The sequence below is a fragment of the Hibiscus syriacus genome, unplaced genomic scaffold, assembly GCF_006381635.1.
Source record: "Hibiscus syriacus cultivar Baekdansim isolate YM2019G1 unplaced genomic scaffold, ASM638163v2 tig00110234_pilon, whole genome shotgun sequence".
Taxonomy (NCBI): Eukaryota; Viridiplantae; Streptophyta; class Magnoliopsida; order Malvales; family Malvaceae; genus Hibiscus; species Hibiscus syriacus.
Window position 1 is genome coordinate 1,525,343 of NW_024062639.1, and position 21,958 is coordinate 1,547,300.

A 21,958-nucleotide genomic window follows, 5' to 3' on the forward strand; every position below is an offset into this window, starting at 1 on the left:
ATGAACTACAATCGAGGACGGCTTGTGCCTCTGTGCTTGCAGAAACATACAGTTGTAAGTTCTAATCCCAAGTATCCACTATTAGCAAGATTCGGAGCTGGTGATCACCGGACTAATCCTTTTTTCACTTTCTTGATCCCAGTATGTAGCAAAGCATTTAGTAACACCATTTGATTTATATGTTAAGGTGGGGGGGGGACAGAGAAAATTGGACCTGGACCAAACTGAACATGTAGAAACATTAAGTGTCATTTCTAATGATTATGAATCTAATTGATAAAATTTGTAAATATTAAATATGTTACATATCAATTATAAATCTTTATCCAAATAAAAGAGAGGGGTTTCCCCCTCTTTACATTACTTTCCTCTCCCTTTCCTTACTCCAAGCCAAGCCAAAATAAGATTCCTGCAAGCATCATTATCACAACGTCTAGAAGGTTGTTTTGGGGTCGGGTTGGGGGGGGGAGGGGGAGAATCTGTCTTTTGTGCCCAAAAAGAAAATAAAAGAGAAGTCCACCCCAGCCATTCCTTTCCAATCAATCATGTGGGAGTTCCCCTGTGCTGTTGTTCCAGAACAGATGAAGACGTGTGTAAAGATGATCCATATGTTGTCAATATGATCATCATCATATGAATTTTCCAACATAAACAAAAAAAAATTTAAGTCTACGGGTGTGCCAATGACAAAATGCAGATTGCCATATGGCAATCATCAATTTCTTGCAAATACTCCAAACTTGTGTCTGCTGTAGCCTCGGATTCTTACATCATATATGTCTGTTAATTAAATTCAGATCAATGTATAAACAAGCTTTCTTTAATTAGTTGTATACCGGGCAGCAGGCATTTGATTGGCCAATTTACTAGGCCGACACACACCCCTCATGCCCAACCAGTAACTTCTTGCAACCATTTGCTACTATTCAGTTGAAAATAACAAGGACCAGGGCGTGCATCCCTCTGCTACTACGCAACTTCACTGCCATTCCTTCCAAAATGTAGCTTCCATCCCTTGGGATCCATTTCCTTCTGTCAATCACACAAGAAATTTTATAAATCACCATGTTTGTAGTAATACGGCTTCTAAACTCCAAAAACATTTTCCGATGGTCTACAAATTTCAAGGTTAGAGGGTTCGTTTTAATAATCCCAACTTCAGAAAATCACTTATAAGTACAGCATAATGTAGAGTCGTTATAGAATATATCAACATAATCATATAGCTGAATCTGTGTTTTAAAAGGCGCTCAAGGCGATTAGCTACCCGAAAGCCTCAATTTTTGAGGCGCTTTGAGACGAGGGATTCATGTACGCGAGGCGCTTAATTTTACAAAACATTTGTAAATATTTTATAACCATACCTCAAACACAAAACAACTTAATAATTAACTTAATAAACAAAAACACCAAGAAGTATATGTCATATTGTATCTCAAAAAGACAAATAAAAAACATCATCAATAATCAAAATGCCTAAAACTCATCTTCATCATCATCGTCATCAACATCAATCCCATGCACCTCCTCCTCCCCATCATCTTCGGAAAGTCCAATATCTTGTTCTATCTCTTCATCTTCTTCATCAATCAAATTTAGTCCAGTAGGGCCTTCTACGAGTGGAGGTTTGGGCAACACCCTTTCCTCTATCTCTTGATGAACTTGATGTAGATGTTCTTCTAGTGGAATAAGTAGCTTGAGATGTCCCGGAAGCTTTATCAACATCATACCATGTAAATTATCTCCATCAAAGACAAAGTCGTCCTCCTCACCATCTTCATCGTCCATATGGTCCATCAACCACTCGTTGCTTTCATCTATTTCCTTCAAAAGAATAGGATCTGTGGTGTCCTTTCTTTGATATCTCCGTCGCAAAACACAATTAAACTTGGCATACACCATGCCATTTAAACGACTTTGTGTCAATCTATTTCTCCTTTTTGAATGAAGTTGTTGAAAAACGCTCCAGTTCCTCTCGCAACTCGTAACACTACAAGTTAGGCTAAGAACTCGGATTGCAAATTTCTGTAACTCCGATGCTGAGGCTGTATATACAAACCACCAATCCGCTATTAACATATAAAATAAATCAAGATTTAATTTTGTGAGGTATGATATATATATAATATACTATTGTGCAAAATAAATCAAGATTTAATTTTACACAACATCAATGATTGTTTAATCCGTAATATAAATAAATTAATCTCAATTTCCAAAATAAAAATAAGACTCGTGAATATTATTTTAGTGTAAATTATATTATATAGTTTTTATACTATAAAAAATAACCTCGTAAGCCATCATTTAATTTTTTTAACAAGATAAAAACTGTTAATTTATTAAAAATAAAAAAAAATTAAATTATAATAAATTTTTTTTAATCACAACCGTTTAAAATATAAAAAAATTATAATTACAATCGCAAATTAAAACACATGACAATTAATATTTTTTTATAATTATTAACCCTTAACATCACACACAGATTATATAAGAAAAACATTAAAAAATTAATTAAATAGACTCGAATAAAATATACGAACAGGTTTGGTGTGAATCACCATCTTTGAAACAGAGTTAACCAGATAAATCATTACCACTTTTTTTTACTTTTGCTTTTAGTATTCTCGCTCTCTCCCATCACAATCCCGGTAGGAGGCACTAGGTGTTCGGTCTCTGGTCTCTTGAAAGTGAAACCAACAGTTCCTTGTGCGTGGGTTCCCCTTCTTTGCTTTTAAAGTATCAGCAACACTACGAATCTAAAAAATGGAGTCTCCCCAATCTCAACAACAGCAACAACCAAAGAAGAGAGGTCGAAAACCCAAGCCAAAGGACGAGAAAGAACAGCAACAGCAAAGCGCTGCTAAAATGAAAGAAGGAAAGAAATTGGTCATTGTACGTGAATCGCCAAAAGCATCGCCTCGTCGCCTCTAGCCGCCTCTGACAACTGAATCGCCGCCTCATGTACTCGCTGCCGCCTTGGTGGTCGGAGGCTTTCTTCTAAACGCCTCGCCTCGCCTAGCGCCTCAAAGCGCCTCAGGCGCGCTTTTTAAAACACAGAGCTGAATGAGGCAGAACTGCAAGTGTTAAAACTAGAATACTTGGAAAGCACAACATAACTTCCCCTAGCATGCCGAAAATAAGCCTAGAATCTTATGTAAGAACAAGGGGACTCGGCATCAGTTTCATGCTTATATATCCTTTTAAAAACAATTATAAAATGATGTTCTCTTATGTAAGTTCAAATTCTGGAAAATGATGCTTCTTTTAAATGTGAAAAATCACTTACCTGAAATGCTTTGTCCCTCCAGTGAAAGACGCACCCATGGGCTTCCATGTACCCCAGAATGGATTGAGAAAGTAATGGTCGAAAGGATGCATGGAGTTTCACTTTTGTTAATGCTCGGCATGCCAAAAGGGCTGCTGCCAGGCCATTTGGAGTCAAACCAGCCAAGTGCAAGATTGTCATGTTTTGTAGGCGACTGAGGCTAGCTAGTGCCACAAGCCCAACATCTGTAACAGAACAATATGACAAGTTTATCTGCAATGCAAGGAAGTGAAGGACACTTAGTTTCAACATTACTTCATAATGTTCCAATATACAAGAATAAGAATTTGAGAGTGTAGAATACCTGCTTCAGATTTTGGGAAAATTGAGCAACCGAAAGCATTCCATTATCATTAATGTTGAAGCACTTTTTTATGTCAAGCACTGCAATTTGCTTACATCCCACAGCAATGGCTGATACACCAGTTGACGAGACACCAAGGCATCCACGAATCTCAAGTGCTTTTAACATCCCACATTTTGACAATGATATTAATGATTTATCTGTAATTTTATCATTATAAGCTATATTGATCATCTCAAGTGCAGGACAACCATCAGCAATGGCTGCAATGGCTGTATCACTTACTGCTGTGGACCTGAATAACAGAAGGACACTAAGTTCAACGGAGAAAAGAGATATCATGTTCTTTGCATAAAGGCACAGAAGCATTCCACCATGTGGGATCTAACATGACAGCATCTATTTTTTTTATCCTCATAATGACAATCAGGAAAATTTTGTGGTTTAAACTAGCAGAATCTTTGTCATTGTTAAAGTTGATGGCTATAAGAGGGCTGAATGCCCATAGAGATTAAGGTGCTCGACTAAATACCTATGCATGTGTGGTAGTCATTGCTAGTTAGCATGAATAGTGTAAAAGTTAAAGGAAAGTTGCAAACCTGTATAAATCAAGCTCCTTAAGCTGTGAACAACGACTTCCAACTTTGGCAAGTCCTTCATCTGAAATGTTAGAGCATATCCCTAACTTTAAAATGGATAGTTTTGAACATCTTGAGATGGATTTCAGACCTGCAGGAGATAACATAAATCACTCACAGAAAGTTTCATTCATATGTAAAACATATTATGGTCGAGGTAAAACCTTCGTCATCAATTTCATTATCTGTAGCATCCAGCTCTTCCAAAAATGAGCAACGTTCTCCAATCAAAACAAAGGCTTCCTTAGGAACCAAGCTACAAGATTCCATCCTGAAAGAAGTAAGGGAGGTGCATAAACTTGTTATGCTGTCTATAGAGGTATATGTTATTTTACGACAGCATGTGATATCTAGTTTCCTCAGATCTTTGTGTGACTGGACGAGAGAAGAGAAACCATCATCCGTCAGTCCTATGCATTTACTGAAGCTCAGTTCCTTGATAGGGGCACGCAAACATGCCATGGCTTTAATCCCTGACCAAGTAATAATACAACCATCTAATTTAATTGATTGCAGTTTCAAATAAGTATACAGACATTTTGCTAGATCAGAAGTAACCTGCAACATCATCATAGATACATAAGCCACGAACCAAAGATTAGTATATAACTAGTATGGAATTACCTTAGGGATTTTTTGACTTACAGAAGAGCCATATGCCAATATAATCTGCTGTAGCTGTTCAGTGCCATTTATTAGAGATGACAATCCCGTGTGTGTAACATTTTGACAGTTTGACAAATTAAGCATCTGTAACATATCCAATTTGAAAAAACTATCACTTACATTATTCTAGTAAAAGAAAATCAATTTCAAGTTCTGGCAAAACTTGTAGATTCTCTTTCCATTGTTATATTTACTGGTAATAATCTTCGGCAGCTTCAACAGCCCATCATTTCCAAATGAACAAAAAGGAAAATATACCTTTAGTGACTTGCAACTTTGCTCGAGTGTTGAAAGGCCATCATCATCAATACCATTGCATCCCTCTAGAACCAGATCTTCAAGATTTTGAAGTTCAAGAACAGAATTGAGGCACTTCTCCGTGATCTGTGGTGAAAAGTCATACAAGTTCTCATTATAATCTCATCTAATTGTGCATTCTCCAGCCAAGAGTCAATAAAAGAAAGAATATCAATCATGTATTAAAATCAATAGAAGAGTAGATTCCAAGAGACATAGCATCCATCAGAAATGATCAAATACACATGGTGTACCATGTTCTACAACAATACATTGCTACCACTAACAAGAAAAATTACATCTAGGCTTGCTACAGGAACTTAAGTTGTTATCCTGTGTCAAAAATCAACGTTCTCTTTCTTTTTTTCTCCTTTAAAAGATAATTACAATTTAGAATGAAACGGAAAGCTAAGAAAACTTGTTGGAAAGTTTTCGTCACAATAAAGGTGTTTTGGCTTATCCAAAATGGTGTATGTTTTCCACACGACACAAAATCTACAGGTGATTGTTCAACAATCTCAACTACCACTTGCTCAACTAGTGTCGATTATTAGGGAAATGGCGAATTCGGTTAAGCATAGCGACACAGATGCATAACAACCCATAATTAACAAATTCCATAACTGGTCCATAGAAACTAACAGACTCAGCAGCTCATCAGAAGTCAATAAAAGGACCATAACTAGGTAGCATAAATCAATCAATCAACAAAATAATAACAAGAAATACTGCTAATAACACATTATTCACTATTCAACCAATCATTCACCTCTAGGTTGGAGGGGGGAAGAGTATAGTGACATCATATTTCAATTCCCTGTAAAGAAAGCAACAGGTGCCCCATTTAATTGAATAAAGTGCATAGCAGGCCCAGCTATAGCCTAAAAATGCACACATTTGACAGAGTTGATTATGATTTTTCCACTTTCTGGATGCCTTAGAAAACATTTTTTTCTTTTCTTTGCCACAGCTGAGTCAAAAAGGAATTGAACTTACCGGTAAATAAGAGGGATCCAAACTCTGAATTTGTTTGCACTTGAGAGCAATCAACTCCACACCCAAATCACCAACACGCAAGCACCACTTCAAGCAAAGGGACTTCAGCTTTCTACACCCAACAGCAATACAGCCGATCCCCATATCGGTTATTAACTTGCACCTCGCTAAACTCAACCTCTCCAAATTCCTCGCCTCCGCGATCGCCGAGGCCGCCAAGTCCGTCAAGTGCGTGGCGTTGCTCAAATCAACCTCAACAAGACCCGAACAATTGACGAACAGGCTCGATAGCCCGGCATTCGTGAAAAACCTTGACCTGGACAGGTTTTATTGATTTCAGAGTAGCTTTCCAGGTCGAGAATATAACGTTTAAGGTTCCATCGTCGACGCGCGGACAGAGAGAGAGATCGAGGTGGGAAACAAAAGGGTAGCGATGAAATGTTCTGGGGAGGAGCTCTGCGCGTAGAGGCCTGAGAGATCCGCGATGGCGAGACTCTATTAAGTAAAAGGACTTGCACGTGAGGGAGAAGGATTTTATGGCAAAAAAATCGTCGTGGAGGTGGTCGAGGATCTTGCATACGATCTCTTCTGTTAAGACATCAAAGGGGTTAGATGAAGAAAGGGGCGAATGTGGGTGGTGGTGTATTCTCTTGCTCTGGAATTTCATGGAAGCTTTTTTGAGAAAAAGGAACTCGTCAAAGGGTTGGGGAACGAAAGGAGAAGAACAGGGGAAAAGGGCTATTAAAGGATGGGAAAATTGGGTTGGAACAGCTAGCTCTCTTACAGGTAAACAGTGGGATCAGCTGGGGGCGGGGGGAACTTGGGGTTCTATCTGAGTATCTGTATCTGGGAAGAAGAAGATCTGTAATGCACAAATGAGTATACTACCCCTTCAAGTCTTGTCTCAAATATATGTATCGACTTACCAAATGACCCCGCCTTCTTTTGTGCCCCTAATTATAATAGAATATAGAGTAAATTAACCATTAAACCTTTTTACTTTTGGTAACGATCTTTTGATTTTATTAATTAAATCATCAAATTATTTAGTTATTACTAATTAAATCATTAATCGTTAACTGTTTACGATAATATCCATGTAATTGCAAAAAATTATCATAATTATACATTTAGTTCTTAATATATATATATATATATATATTAGTTTTATCCTTATTTAAATTTAGTTTAATAAATGAGAAAATAACCTCAGTGACCAAAAATCTCAGATAATATACGATTTTGATCAACTTTTTTTGGATTTGCGAAAATGACCAACAAAATCGCAATGCGATCTCTAATTCGCATTGCGATCTCCACTATCGCAAATTCGCGTTGCATTTCGCGTTGCGATAATTGAAAATCGCGTTGCGATTTTTCCATTTCGCGTTGCGATTTTCCATTTCGCGTTGCGATAGTCTACAGTTGTCGTTGCGATTTTCCAAATTCGTTGCGATAGTCTACAGTTGCCGTTGCGATTTTCCATTTCGCGTTGCGATTTTCCAGTTCGCGTTGCGATAGTTGAAAATCGCGTTGCGATTTTCCATTTCCTTGTTGAGTGATAGAGAACAAGGGGGACTCTCGCGCGCCGCCGCCGTCGTCCGTCTCGTCTCGGGTCGGGTCGTGGTCGTGGTCGTGGTCGTGGTCGTGGTCGTGGTCGTGGTCGTGGTAATACGTGTCTTCGACACGTCCGCGTGGATATTATCTTTTTAGAGAAAATTCTTAAGAAACAAAATCTTTTTTTTTTAACTATCGCAACGAATTTGGAAAATCGCAACAACAACTGTAGACTATCGCAACGAATTTGGAAAATCGCAACGACATTGTAGACTATCGCAACGCGATTTTCAACTATCGCAACGCGAAATGGAAAATCGCAACGCGAATTTGCGATAGTGGAGATCGCAATGCGAATTAGAGATCGCATTGCGATTTTGTTGGTCATTTTCGCAAATCCAAAAAAAGTTGGTCAAAATCGTATATTATCTGGGATTTTTGGTCACTGAAGTTATTTTCTCTTAATAAATTAACTATTTAATCAACATCTAGCATGTGTCAGCACAAGATCACAACACATGTCATTAGTATCACATGTCAATATATAATTAAAAGATTTTATTTATTAATTTTAATTAAATATAATTTATATCTAATTAAAAAGTGACATGTGTCACCACACTAATTGGATGGAAAATAAAAAATATGATATTAGGGAATTGAGCCAACATTTATAACGGGTAAAAGAGTGCGCTACAACCACTACACCAAGGGTCCCAATGGTTTTAAATTTACATCAAATTGTAATTATCCTTTCGATTCATGTTAATGGTAAAAGAAAGTAGAAACAAAAATAAATTAGAATTAGAATATAGACAAATTATAAAAATAAAAAAACACATAAATAATTAAAAAATCTAATATTTTGTTTATATCTATATATATATATATTAAATTTTAATTCATGGAAGATTTACCATAAAAATAAATTTAAGATTTTTATATTTTAAAATTATTTTTATTATTTTATTATTTTATATTTTAATACCAAATAGGTTATGATACTGTAAATATTAGATTCAATATTTTTTGTATTATTTTTATAATTTCATTTTATTATATTTTAAAATTAAATATTTTTATAATATTTTTAAATTTAAGATTTTTATATTTTAATACCAATTATGTGATGATACTGTAAATTTTAAAATATAAAAATATTATCGTAAATCTTAGATTTAATATTTATATATTTATTTTAGTAATTTCATTTTTATATTTTAAAATTAAATATTAACATTAAATTTAATTTTAAAATAAAAATATTAAATTAGTTTTAAAATATAAAATTTTAAATTTACTTTTATGGTAAATATTCCATTAGTTACAATTATATATATATATATATAATGTATTTAGATATAGAGAAAATATTATATTTTTAATTATTTATGTGCGCTTTTATTTTATAATTTGTCTAGGTTTTAATCTTAATTTCTTTTTTACTTCTACTTTCTTTTAACATTACCAAACTTTTAAAAGATAAATACAATTTATTGTAAGTTTGAAACCATTGGTGACCTTTGGTGCATTGGATGTAGGGGTGCTTATCGAGCAAGTTGATCACGAGTTGGGCAGTGCTCGACTCGTGCTCGTTAAAAAATTTTGTTGATCGACTCGACTCGTTGCTCGTTAAAATTTTGCTCGACTCGTGCTCATTAAGAAAATTTACTTATCGATTCGTTGCTCGTTAAAATTTTGCTCGATTCTTGCTTGTTAAGAAATTTTTTTGCTCAACTCATTGCTCGTTAAGAAATTTTGTTGCTCGACTCATTGCTCATTAAGTTCGCCGAAATTTTTATTTTATTTTTTAACTATAAGTAAAATTACTAATACTAGAACTTAATATAAACATAAATTTAAAAAAATATCCAAAATATCAAAAGAGTTTATGAAACAAATTGAAAGTCTAAACACTAAAATAGCAATCCATAAATATATTAAAATAATAATTAAGATTTGATTTTTAGGTGTAGTAAAATAATAATTATTAATTAATATTTTAGTACTTTTAATTATTTATTAGAAAACTAATAGATTAGTAATTTATCATCTTTTTATTATCTATTAATAAATTAATAATTTTTTGAATGAAATATTTTTTTAAGACAACTAATAAAAAATTAACAAGTTGCTCGTGAACTTATCAAGTCGAGTTGGACTTTGCTCGACTCTTCTTGTTAAGGTCTCGAGTCGAGTCCACCCGAATTGAGCTTTTACCGAATTTTGATCGAGTTGAGTTTGAGCTATTCACGAGCTGCTCAACTCATTAAGCACCCCTAATGGGGTGGGGTGCTCTTCATTTCCCTAGTGGACATTGTCTCAAATCTCCACAAGTGCAATTACACATCCTTTTATTTTCTATCCAATCGGTTGGTGATACACGACATATAATTGAATGTTTAATTTATTTAATTTAATTTAATTTAAGACCAAACTGATAGACTATATAAATATTAATAATTAAATATATAATTATACTAATTTTTTATTTGTCACATCAACATTTTCGTCGATTGTTAACAATTAGTTACTTAATTGACAATAATTAAATAATTAGGTAGCCTAATTGACAAAATTAAAAGATCAATAACAAAAGTAAAAAGGCTAAATAGTATTGTAGACACTAATTTTCGTCGACATATTTTTTGTTTTCCTTTATATGTACATACATATTTATATATATATATATATATATATACATATTTTGAAACTACGTATATAATATATAGTTTTTAATAGTTTTTAAAACTATATAATATATAGTTTTTAAAAAAAACATTTTAGAAAATATATGTAATATATAATTTTTAAAATCATTTTAAAAACTTATATATATATATATAGTTTTTGAAAACATTTTTGAAAACATATATATTATAGTTTTGAAAACATTTTAAAAACATTTATATATTATATAGTTTTTAAAACGTTTTTGAAAACTTATATAATATTTTTGAAAACATGTTGAAAAAATTCGTATATTATATATGTTGAGTTAATTGATTGACTGAATCGGCCAAGAGGGGGTGAATTGGCAATAAAAAATTTTGTTGGAAGCTTTTGCATAAAATTGAAAGAAATTGCACAGCGATTTAGAGTGGTTCGATTTTATCAACCAAAGTCTACGTCCACTACCTTAGCTATCCACACTAAGGATTTTCCAACAAATTCACTAATTTGTTCTTTCTTTTGAGGCCAAAGAGATAACCTTACAATTCCCTCAAGAATATACCCCAATTCTTGAGAACACTCTTTTCTCAAAGAGAAATACAAATTTGCAAACTTACAAGAAAAACCTCACAAGGTAAGATGTTTCCACAATTCTAGAACAAGAAAGGAACACTCACAAATAATTACAAATGAGCACAAATGGTGTTCTTTGAAAGCAAAATGAATATTGAAAGGAAATTTGGCTTGATTTGCACAAACTTGGTGTTTGATGCTTTCTCTCTTGTTTCTCTATAATTTCTTGTTGATCAAGGGCTTCAGAACTTGTTTAAATACACCTTGAATCACTTCTGAACGTTGGGGATGATTAGTGAAGATCATATAGCCGTTTTAGTGTGAAAACAATTAATAAAACAACTTGGAGCGTGGGGGGAATCGGTACCCCCTATGGGGAATCGGTTCCCTAAGTATAAAATTCAAATATTTCGACCGTTATACAAGGGGGGAATCGGTACCCCCTGGGGGGGGAATCGGTTCCCTCCGAGCATACTGGAATTCTCGGAGCCAAATCATTCAGGGGGAATCGGTACCCCCTTAGGGGGGAATCGGTTCCCTCTGAGCAATCTGGAATTTTTGGCTTTGAAATGGTTCGAAATACTTTGTAAAATTATTTTGAAATTGTTTTAAGATTAAAACTTAAATTTACACTTTGAGTAAGGATTAAAAATGATCTTTGAAAGATTTGGAGTAATGTTTTGATATTCGAATAATTCTATCGAATATACTTAGAAAATCATTTGGAAAATCTTAAAATTCATTTAACTTAATTTGTTATATCGAAATATCAAAATGTTTTCAACAATCTCCCCCTTTTTGATATAACAAAACATTTTAGTAATTTTAAGATTTTGAAATCAAGTTTTGAAATTACTCCCCCTTACTTTAACACTTCTCTCATTTATCATTTAAAAACACTTTAACACTTCTCCCCCTTTTAGTTAAATCAAAAAGACATTTTAAAGAATTTAAACAAGGTTTTGAAATCAGTTAGCCAATTGATTATATATAATATAAGCTGCTAAGATCACAAGCAAGAGAAACGTTAGCCATTAGTTTCATAATCAATATTCATAATTAATGTGAAATGGAAAAATTGGTCATATATCTAATCATGAAGTAAATGATGCAATAATGAATAAATTTAATCACACCAAATAGATAATTTCTAACCATTCATAAATCCAAACAAATTCAAAGTCAATCAATCCACAAATTCAAACATTCCAAAATATTCAAAATGTTAAAACAATAAGCTTGGAGTTCAAAGCAAAACATTGAATCACATATCCGGATCAGGAGGAGGAAAACGAGCTCGCATAGCGGCCATTTTGTTAGTGAGGTCATTAATACGTGCGTTGGTTGCTTCATTATTTGCACGCATTTCCCGAAGAATTTCTAATTGTTGAGCTCACATTGTGGATAAATGGGACTCTATAGAAGTAAAGCGCGAATCCATAGTAGCATATCGAAAATCGAATGTCTCCATAAAGGATTGGAAATATGGAGGCATTAGATGCGTTTGTTGTGCTTGCTCTTCGGGCTGCTCAGGCTCATCTTCGGCTTCATTGATGTCTCGCATTAATTGCTCAAGCTCGAGATCTTCGTCAGCTTCGGGTGGAGCTTGTGAAGAACTAGCTCCTGGAGTATTTGCAGAAGATCGAACCCATTCACCGGTTTCCTTATCCTTAATCCATCCCGCTATCGTTAAGGAAAGAAGGTTAATTTGTTTCTTAAGGGGAAAAACGGCATCTAGACCGACTCTAAGCCCAGCTTTGGAAAACAGATTACTCAAAATGCAACCGTAAACAAGAGATGAACAGAGTTTTTTGTTAGGAACAAGATTTACGGTTTCAACAATTTCAGCATAAATAATCTGAGGTAGGTTGATTTTAATATTGTTTTCGAAACAATGTAACCACCAAAGATCTAAGGCTCTAAGAGTATAATAACGACCTCCGGATGGTCGAAACCACCAAGAAATTATTAGATGAAGAAAACGTTCATGAAGGTCTAGGACACTTGCACTATCCTTTCTTTTATAACGAGATCCTAAAACCTGTTTTTCATTTGAAATACCATAATTATCTAATCCGAATGTATTGGCTATGTAAGCCGAGTCAATATATAAGAATTGTCCTAGAAGGTAGGAACGAATTCCTATGGTTTCGGTTTCATTTTGGTTTTTAACACAAACGACATTAGAATAGAAAATACGAACAAGTTGATGGTAAACGATGGGTTCAAGGTCAAAGAGTTTATCAAATTTCCACTCTTGTAAAAGAGGAAGATATTTAAAATTGATAGCTAACATAGCTTGACGAGAAGGAATACGTTCTTCCCGTATTTTGTAAGAGTCGAAATATTGATAATACCAAAAACGATGATTTCTAGGACCAGGATGATTGAAACACGAATTTTGGATAGTCAAATTAGGATCAATGGGATTAGGATTAGAAATTGGAATAGAAGGAGGATTTGGAGGTGGATTTGGTTGACGGTGTGAACGACTAGATGAAGACCTAGCACGTTTAGGATTGGACATGGTTTAGGAAATCGGAATAGAATTGATAACCTGCAATTTAGAAAACACATGTATGCAATTCAATCAATCCCAAAACTCAATTGAGTCCTCAATATTTCAAGGTTCTCTAAATAAATCCTAATGGGCAAAGTTTTTGAAAAACTTTTGAAAAATATGGTTTTGAGAAACAATATATGTATAGTTTTCATAATAACAAATAATTTTATTCAAAACACAATAATTTAAAAAAATTATTTCAAAAATTTAGAAAATTTTGAAAAAATCTTGTGTTTTTGATGAAATTAGTTGTAATATCTAGTTTCTAATCACTAAATAATCAATGCCCGATCAAAAATTCAACCTAGAACTAATTAAAACTAGTTCTATGTTCATAAATTGATAAAAACAAGTTTTGGAAAAATACCTTGAATGATTTCCGATTTGAGTGAGATTAGATGAAGTTTGCACGTTTTTTATGATTCCAACGGGTTTAGAGGATGATATTTAAAGTGAATTCCGATTAAAAACGTTGATTTGAGGCAAGAATGAAGATTTGAGAGAGTAGATGGAAGAAAACGGCGTGAAGGAATAAGAGAGAGGGTTTGAGCAAATTTTGGGTTATGCCCGTGTTAAAACCAGAACCCTAGGGGGGTATCGATTCCCCTGTGGGGGGAATCGGTTCCCCTTCAAAGGGGGAATCGGTTCCCTCAAGGGGGGATCGATTCCCTCTGCACCAAAATGCTAAAATCCGATTTTAAACATCCAAAATGCTAAATTAATTTCCTCTAGTGGTATTGGCAACTCATATATTAAAAATTAATCATGTTCAAACAATTCAATTAATCTTTAAACGATATTTGAACATAAAATTAATTTTTCATCAAGAATCATAAACTCCCCCTAACTAATAGCAATGAATGCAATAAAAAAATTACTATTATAAGCATTTTTCATTTATTATTAAAAGTGCTAAAATTATTTTTAAACACTCAGTGAAGATAGATTGGTCAAACCTAATTCTCTCCTAAGTGTCCAAAATCGTTCCTTGTCTAAAGGTTTTGTAAAGATATCCGCTAATTGGTGCAAAGTATCAACAAATTCTAGAACTATATCTTCCTTAGTGACATGGTCTCTAATGAAGTGATGTCTTATTTCAATGTGCTTAGTTCTAGAGTGTTGGATGGGATTTTTAGTGAGACAAATAGTACTAGTATTGTCACACTTGATAGGAATGGTACCTATTTCAATTCCATAATCAAAAAGTTGTTGTTTCATCCATAAAAACTTGTGCACAGCAACTACCAGCTGAAATGTATTCGGCTTCAGTGGTAGATAATGCAACACAATTTTGTTTCTTTGAAAACCAAGAAATTAGCATATTTCCAAGGAATTGGCAAGTACCGAAGGTGCTTTTCCTATCTAATTTGCATCCTCCATAATCCGCATCAGAAAAAGCATGCAAGCTAAAGCTAGAGTCTCTAGGATACCAAAGTCCTAAACTAGGAGTGTCTTTAAGGTATCTAAAGATTCTCTTAACAGCTAGTAAATGTGATTCCTTAGGACATGATTGAAATCTAGCACATAAGCAAACACTAAACATAATATCCGATCTACTTGCAGTTAGATAAAGTAGAGATCCAATCATTGACCTATATAATTAACATCTACACATTTACCTCCTTCATCTAAGTCAAGCTTTGTTAAAGAGCTCATTGGAGTGTCATGAGGTTTTCCCATTTTCCAGTCCAAACTTCTTGAGCATATCTTTGACGTACTTAGCTTGATTGATGAAGATGCCATCTTTCTTTGCTTGATTTGGAGTCCCAAGAAAAATGAGAGCTCCCCGTCATGCTCATCTCAAACTCACTTTGCATTAGCTTAGAAATTCTTGGCAAGAACATCATTAGTAGAACCAAATTATATCATCAACATAAATTTGAACTACTAATAAATCTTTACCTTTGCTTCAAAAACAATGTAGTGTCAACCTTCCTTTTGAAAAACTTTTTTCAATTAAAAATTTTGACAATCTTTCATACCAAGCTCTAGGAGCTTGCTTTAAACCATAAAGAGCTTTTGTCAATTTTAAACATGATCCGGAAAATTTGAATCTTCAAACTTGGAGGTTGTTCCACATACACTTCTTCTTTTATAAAACCATTTAAAAATGCACTTTTAACATCCATTTGATATAATTTAAATTCATTGAAACATGCAAATGCTAATAACATTCTAATTGTTCCATCCTAGCTACGGGAGCGTATGTTTCATCATAGTCTATGCCCTCTTTGAGTATACCCTTGAGCAACAAGTCTAGCCTTGTTTCTCACTATACCACTCTCATCAGCTTATTTCTAAATACCCATCTAGTACCTAGTAGATTATTACTAGGCCTTTCAACTAATGTCCATACTTTACTTCTCTCAAATTGATTTAACTCTTCTTGCATAGCCATAATCCAATGTTCATCATTTAATGCTTCTTTAATATTCTTAGGCTCTATGCATGAGATAAATGCAACATAATTACAAATATTCTAAGAGAATATCGAGTTGTTACCCCTTTTGATGGTCACCTATATTTCACCATCCTTGACATAGTTGTACTCTCTGGATAAGATACTTCCCTTTCTTCAATGGTTGGATTCTCAAGAGGTCATGAGTTTCCTCATTTTCGTTTTCTTTTGATGATGGTTCTCCAACGTCATGTCTAACGTCATTTGTATTTATAACACCTACATCATCATTCATACAAGATCCTTCCTCGGAAGGGGATTATCATTGAAAACATATGTATAGACTCTTCTACACTAAAGTTCTTTTATTAAATACCGATAGGCTTTAGGATTTAAGGAATAACCCAGAAAATTCCTTCATCACTTTTAGCATTAAATTTGCCAAGGTTTTCTTTACCGTTGTTTAAAACAAAACATTTACATCCAAAAGGATGAAAATAACTAATGTTAGGCTTTTATTTTTGAAAATTTCATATGGAGTTTTCTTTAAAATTGGCCTAATCATTACTCGATTTACAACATAACAAGCGGTATTTGTGGCTTCCGCCAAAATATTTTGGCAAATTATTTTCACAAAGCATGGTTCTAGCCATTTCTTCTAAAGTTCGATTTTTCCTCTCAACCACTCCATTTTGTTGAGAGGTTCTACGTGCTGAAAAAATTATGGCTAATACCGTTAGAGTTACAAAATTCAGTAAATCCAAGATTTTCAATTCAGTTCCATGATCACTCCTAACACTAGTTATAGAGTAACCTTTTTCATTTTGGATTACTTTTGAAAATGTGATGAATTGTTCTAATGCTTCATCTTTAGTATTTAAAAATAGAACCCAAGTAATCTAGTATCTACCAAGACAAATGCATATGTTTTCCACCCAAGCTAGTAGTTCTAGTTGGCCCAAAAAGATCTAAATGGATCAATTGTAAAACTCTACTAGTTGATACATCATTAATGGATTTAAAAGAAACTCGCTTTTATTTTCCTTTAGCACAAGCATCACAGATTTTATCATTATCAAATTTAAGCTTAGGCAACCCTCTTACTAGATCTTCTTGAATTAACCGTTGCAAACACTCATACTATGCATGTCCTAGTCTCCTATGCCATAACCAACTATCATGTTCATCCTTAGCAACTAGGCATAAATTAGTCATATCAAAAGAATCTAAATGCACCATGTATATGTTTCCTATTCTATGACCACAAGCATAATCCGATTAGATGCAATGTCAATGACTTTACAACATTAATTTCAATAAGACATTGAATCCTTTATCGCATAATTGACTAATACTCAATAGATTATGCTTTAATCCATTCACATATAAAACATTTTTAATTTTTATGGAAGAGGTATTACCTATTGTACCAATACCTTCAATGTGACCTTTTGAATTGTCTCAAAAAGTCACTTCTCCTCCATTTTTGGCATTAAGCTCAATGAACCGGCTTTTGTCTCCGGTCATGTCTTGAGCATCCCACTATCAAGGTACCATGATTTGAATTTGTTTCCCGTACCTTGTAGCAATGCTTCTTTCCCTACAAATAGATTAATTTTTTATTTTTGGTACCCAAATTATTTTGGGTCCATATTCATTAGTTTCCAAAATCCTAGTCCCCTTAGGTATCCATTGTGTATGATATTTTTATCTTTAGTAGTAATGAGTTCTTAGGAACCCACATACTTCTAATGATTTTTCCATTAGAGGTTCTTTGGGACCTATATGATTGTAGTTTCTAAACTTTTTCTAACAAAGTTGGATTTTGAATTTCCACATTTTTCAAAATGTTTTGTTCCAACTTTATCAAAAGAAGTTTTAAGATCATCAATTTCTTTTGATGATCATCATTGATCTTTGAAAGTAAATTTTACAAATCTAAATTTTTCTTTTCAAACTCTTCTAGTTTGATTTGCAAATCTTTGATTTTACTTTCAAGATCGTTGTTGGTTTTTGGATATGAGTTGTTTTCATTTTCAATTTTGAAACATCATTTTTATTTTAAAAATAATTTCTCATAATCCGAGCCAACCCATTATATTCCTCTAATACTCATCATAGGATAAATCATCAAAATCGGATGAGTAGAGGTTACCTTAGAATCTTCCCCAAATGCCATCAAGCACAAGTTAGCTACTTCTTGTCCTCTTCATCGGAACTTTCTTCATCGCTCCATGTAGCCACATGAGCCTTGTGCTTATTATTTGATTGACCCTTTTTCTTCAATTATGGGCAATCATATTTGACATGCCCTGGCTTTTTGCATTCGTAGCAAATGATTGGGTCCTTCTCTTTCGTTCATTTTTGAGGCCTTCATTTCGTTTGAATTTTCTTCCTCGATAAGGTCTCATCATTTTTCTGACTGTTGGCAAACAATGCCATTTCCTCGTCATTGTCACGTTATTCGAATCATCTCATCTTTTGTTGGATTTGAGAGCAACTCCAATGTTTTCTTCTTCTTCTTCTTCTCCTTTGGTGTCTCGTCAATCTTGTCGAGGTCAACCTCATCTTCGAGCATCATTTCATGAGTGAGGAGTGACCCAATTAGCTCTTCAAGAGTTAAGGACGTTAAGTCCTTAAACTCGATAATTGTCATCTCTTGATTGCCACGATTTTGGAGGGTAGACTAACTTCCTCACAAGCTTTTCATTTGAAATGATCTCCATATGATTTGAGACCATGACAATCGTTGAAAATCTATCCGTCATAGCTTTGATATCTTCATTTGGTTTCATCCTGAAATTTTCATAGCTATGCGTTAGAATACTAATTTTTAGATTTCTTTACCTCATCGGTACCTTCATGAGTGACTTGAAGTTTTGTCCCATATTTCTTTGGTGGTGTACACGATGAAACTCTTCCATATTCATCTGGTCCAAGAGCACAAAAAATGATATGGATGGCTTTGGAGTTGAGCTGGAACATTCTTGTCTCTCCTTCACTCCACAACCTTGGATGAGTGAGAGGTTTGATGTATCATTCTTCTACAGCATTCCATGCTCCCATGTCACTTGCTTGAATTAAGTACATCATTTTATTCTTCCAATAGGCATAGTTAGCTCCATTGAAGAAAGGAGGCTTGTTGACGGGCATCGAGTCAAGACCGGAGTCAAAGTTTGAAGCGGAGGCCATTGATGACTTTGATTATCGATATAACTCTTCCCGAATCGACTTAAGAGGCGATTAAACCTTCAAATGAGTTAGGCTCTGATGCCAATTGTTGAGTTAATCGATTGACTGAATCGGCCAAGAGGGGGGTGAATTGGCAATAAAAATTTTGGTGGAAGCTTTTGCAGAAAATTGAAAGAAATTGCACAGCGATTTAGAGTGGTTCGACTTTATCAACCAATGTCTACGTCCACTACCTTAGCTATCCACACTAAGGATTTTCCAACAAATTCACTAATTTGTTCTTTCTTTTGAGGCCAAAGAGATAACCTTACAACTCCCTCAAGAATATACCCCAATTCTTGAGAACACTCTTTTCTCAAAGAGAAATACAAATTTACAAACTTACAAGAAAAACCTCACAAGGTAAGATGTTTGCACAATTCTAGAACAAGAAAGGAACACTCACAAATAATTACAAATGAGCACAAATGGTGTTCTTTGAAAGCAAAATGAATATTGAAAGGAAATTTGGCTTGATTTGCACAAACTTGGTGTTTGATGCTTTCTCTCTTGTTTCTCGATAATTTCTTGTTGATCAAGGGCTTCAGAACTTGTTTAAATACACCTTGAATCACTTCTGAACGTTGGGGATGATTAGTGAAGATCATATAGCCGTTTTAGTGTGAAAACAATTAATAAAACAGCTTGGAGCGTGGGGGGAATCGGTTCCCTAAGTGTAAAATTCAAATATTTCGACCGTTATACAAGGGGGAATCGGTACCCCCTTGGGGGGAATCGGTTCCCTCCGAGCATACTGGAATTCTCGGAGCCAAACCATTCAGGGGGAATCGGTACCCCCTTAGGGGGGAATCGGTTCCCTCTGAGCAATCTGGAATTTTTGGCTTTGAAATGGTTCGAAATACTTTGTAAAATTATTTTGAAATTGTTTTAAGATTAAAACTTAATTTTACACTTTGAGTAAGGATTAAAAATGATCTTTGAAAGATTTGGAGTAATGTTTTGATATTCGAATAATTCTATCAAATATACTTAGAAAATCATTTGGAAAATCTTAAAATTCATTTAACTTAATTTGTTATATCGAAATATCAAAATATTTTCAACAATATAGTTTTTTAAAAAAACAATTTGAAAATTTATATATTATATGTTTTTGAAAATATTTATGTATATATATATCTTATTATTATTATTATTATTATTATTTATTTTATTTTTATTTTATTTTTATTTATTTTTTTTGTCTTTTCCATGTCCAAGTCTAGGGTCTATTTTTTAGTCCAACACAATCACAGTTACAGCCCACAGGACAGGCCTGATCTAACCCGTTGGAGTTTAGGGTTTGGGAACCCTAAAACATGTTCAGTCACCGCACCGCACGGGAGTCCAAGGGTCATGGGCGAAACGCCGTTATCCCGGGACTGACCCATCCTGGGATGGCCGGTCAACCACGAACAGAGCACTCCACAATATCCAGGATTCACAACGACCGGTGGGGATTATAAAAACCCACGACCAACCATCACAGGGGGGAAACCCATATCAACCAACAAATCAAGCCACAAAAATTACAAAAAAAACCAACCGTACACAACAACAACCCAAACGGGAAAAATACACGGAGTATACGAGAACCATCAACAAATATCCAGAAACCAAAAAACCACCATCAACACCGAACAGTGAGAAGACAACAGAACCAAAGAACCACACAAAAATACCAGCAACCAAACGAACGCTACAGTAAAACCGAGAGAACAAGCAAAACAACGAAGCACAAAGGCCAAACGGTGAGAACAGAAGCATAAAAGTAAAAGGTCGAGACTTTTGGCTTAGATCTACGCCAATAGGAGATTTGTTTGGAGAAATAGGTATCGGATTTGGGATCGGGGGGTGGAGACGAACATTCGGTGAGGTTTCGATTTTTCCGGCCGTCGCGACGTTTGACGCTGGTCGGACATTAGCCTGGGTAGAGAGAGAGGAGAGAAATTTGATCTCTCTTATTTTTAGAGAGAGACATAAAAGTAAAAGGTCGAGACTTTTGGCTTAGATCTACGCCAATAGGAGATTTGTTTGGAGAAATAGGTATCGGATTTGGGATCGGGGGGTGGAGACGAACATTCGGTGAGGTTTCGATTTTTCCGGCCGTCGCGACGTTTGACGCTGGTCGGACATTAGCCTGGGTAGAGAGAGAGGAGAGAAATTTGATCTCTCTTATTTTTAGAGAGAGACATTTTGAATTTATTATTTTTGCATTATAGTTCCTACTTCATGTTTTGTTCGAAATGGCCCCGGTACTTTTTTGCAGGTTTCAATTTAGTCACTTTTCTTTTCTTTTTCTCTTTTGATTCAACCACTATTCTTTTTTAATTTTACATTTTGATCCATCTTCTTAATTTTTATTTATTTTTGGTTTCTTTATTAAGATTCATGTTCATAACGTTTTTCCTACCTATCCTTTTTTATTTTGTTTTCTTTATATATTTTTTCATCATAATTATTTTATCCATCTATTTTCATTATAATCATTATTATTTTTCCTCTTTCTTGACTTAGTTTTTTTCATTCTTTTCTCCTTTTTATTTATTCCTTTTATTTTTATTTATTTTTATGTCCCTTTAATTTACTATTCTAGGATTTTATTCATTTATTATTATTTTCTATCTAACATTTTCTATCTAACATTTTCGTCTCATTTTTTTTTTATTTTTAGAAGAGTTTCGAATAATCGGAGGTAAGTAATTCGAATCGAATGTTTTAAATTTTAATT

General features: G+C 34.2%; 1 pseudogene; it reads right to left on the minus strand.

The window, feature by feature from the left end:
* Window positions 1-934: 934 nt before the first annotated feature.
* Window positions 935-7,096, minus strand: LOC120114561 (annotated as a pseudogene).
* Window positions 7,097-21,958: the final 14,862 nt, after the last annotated feature.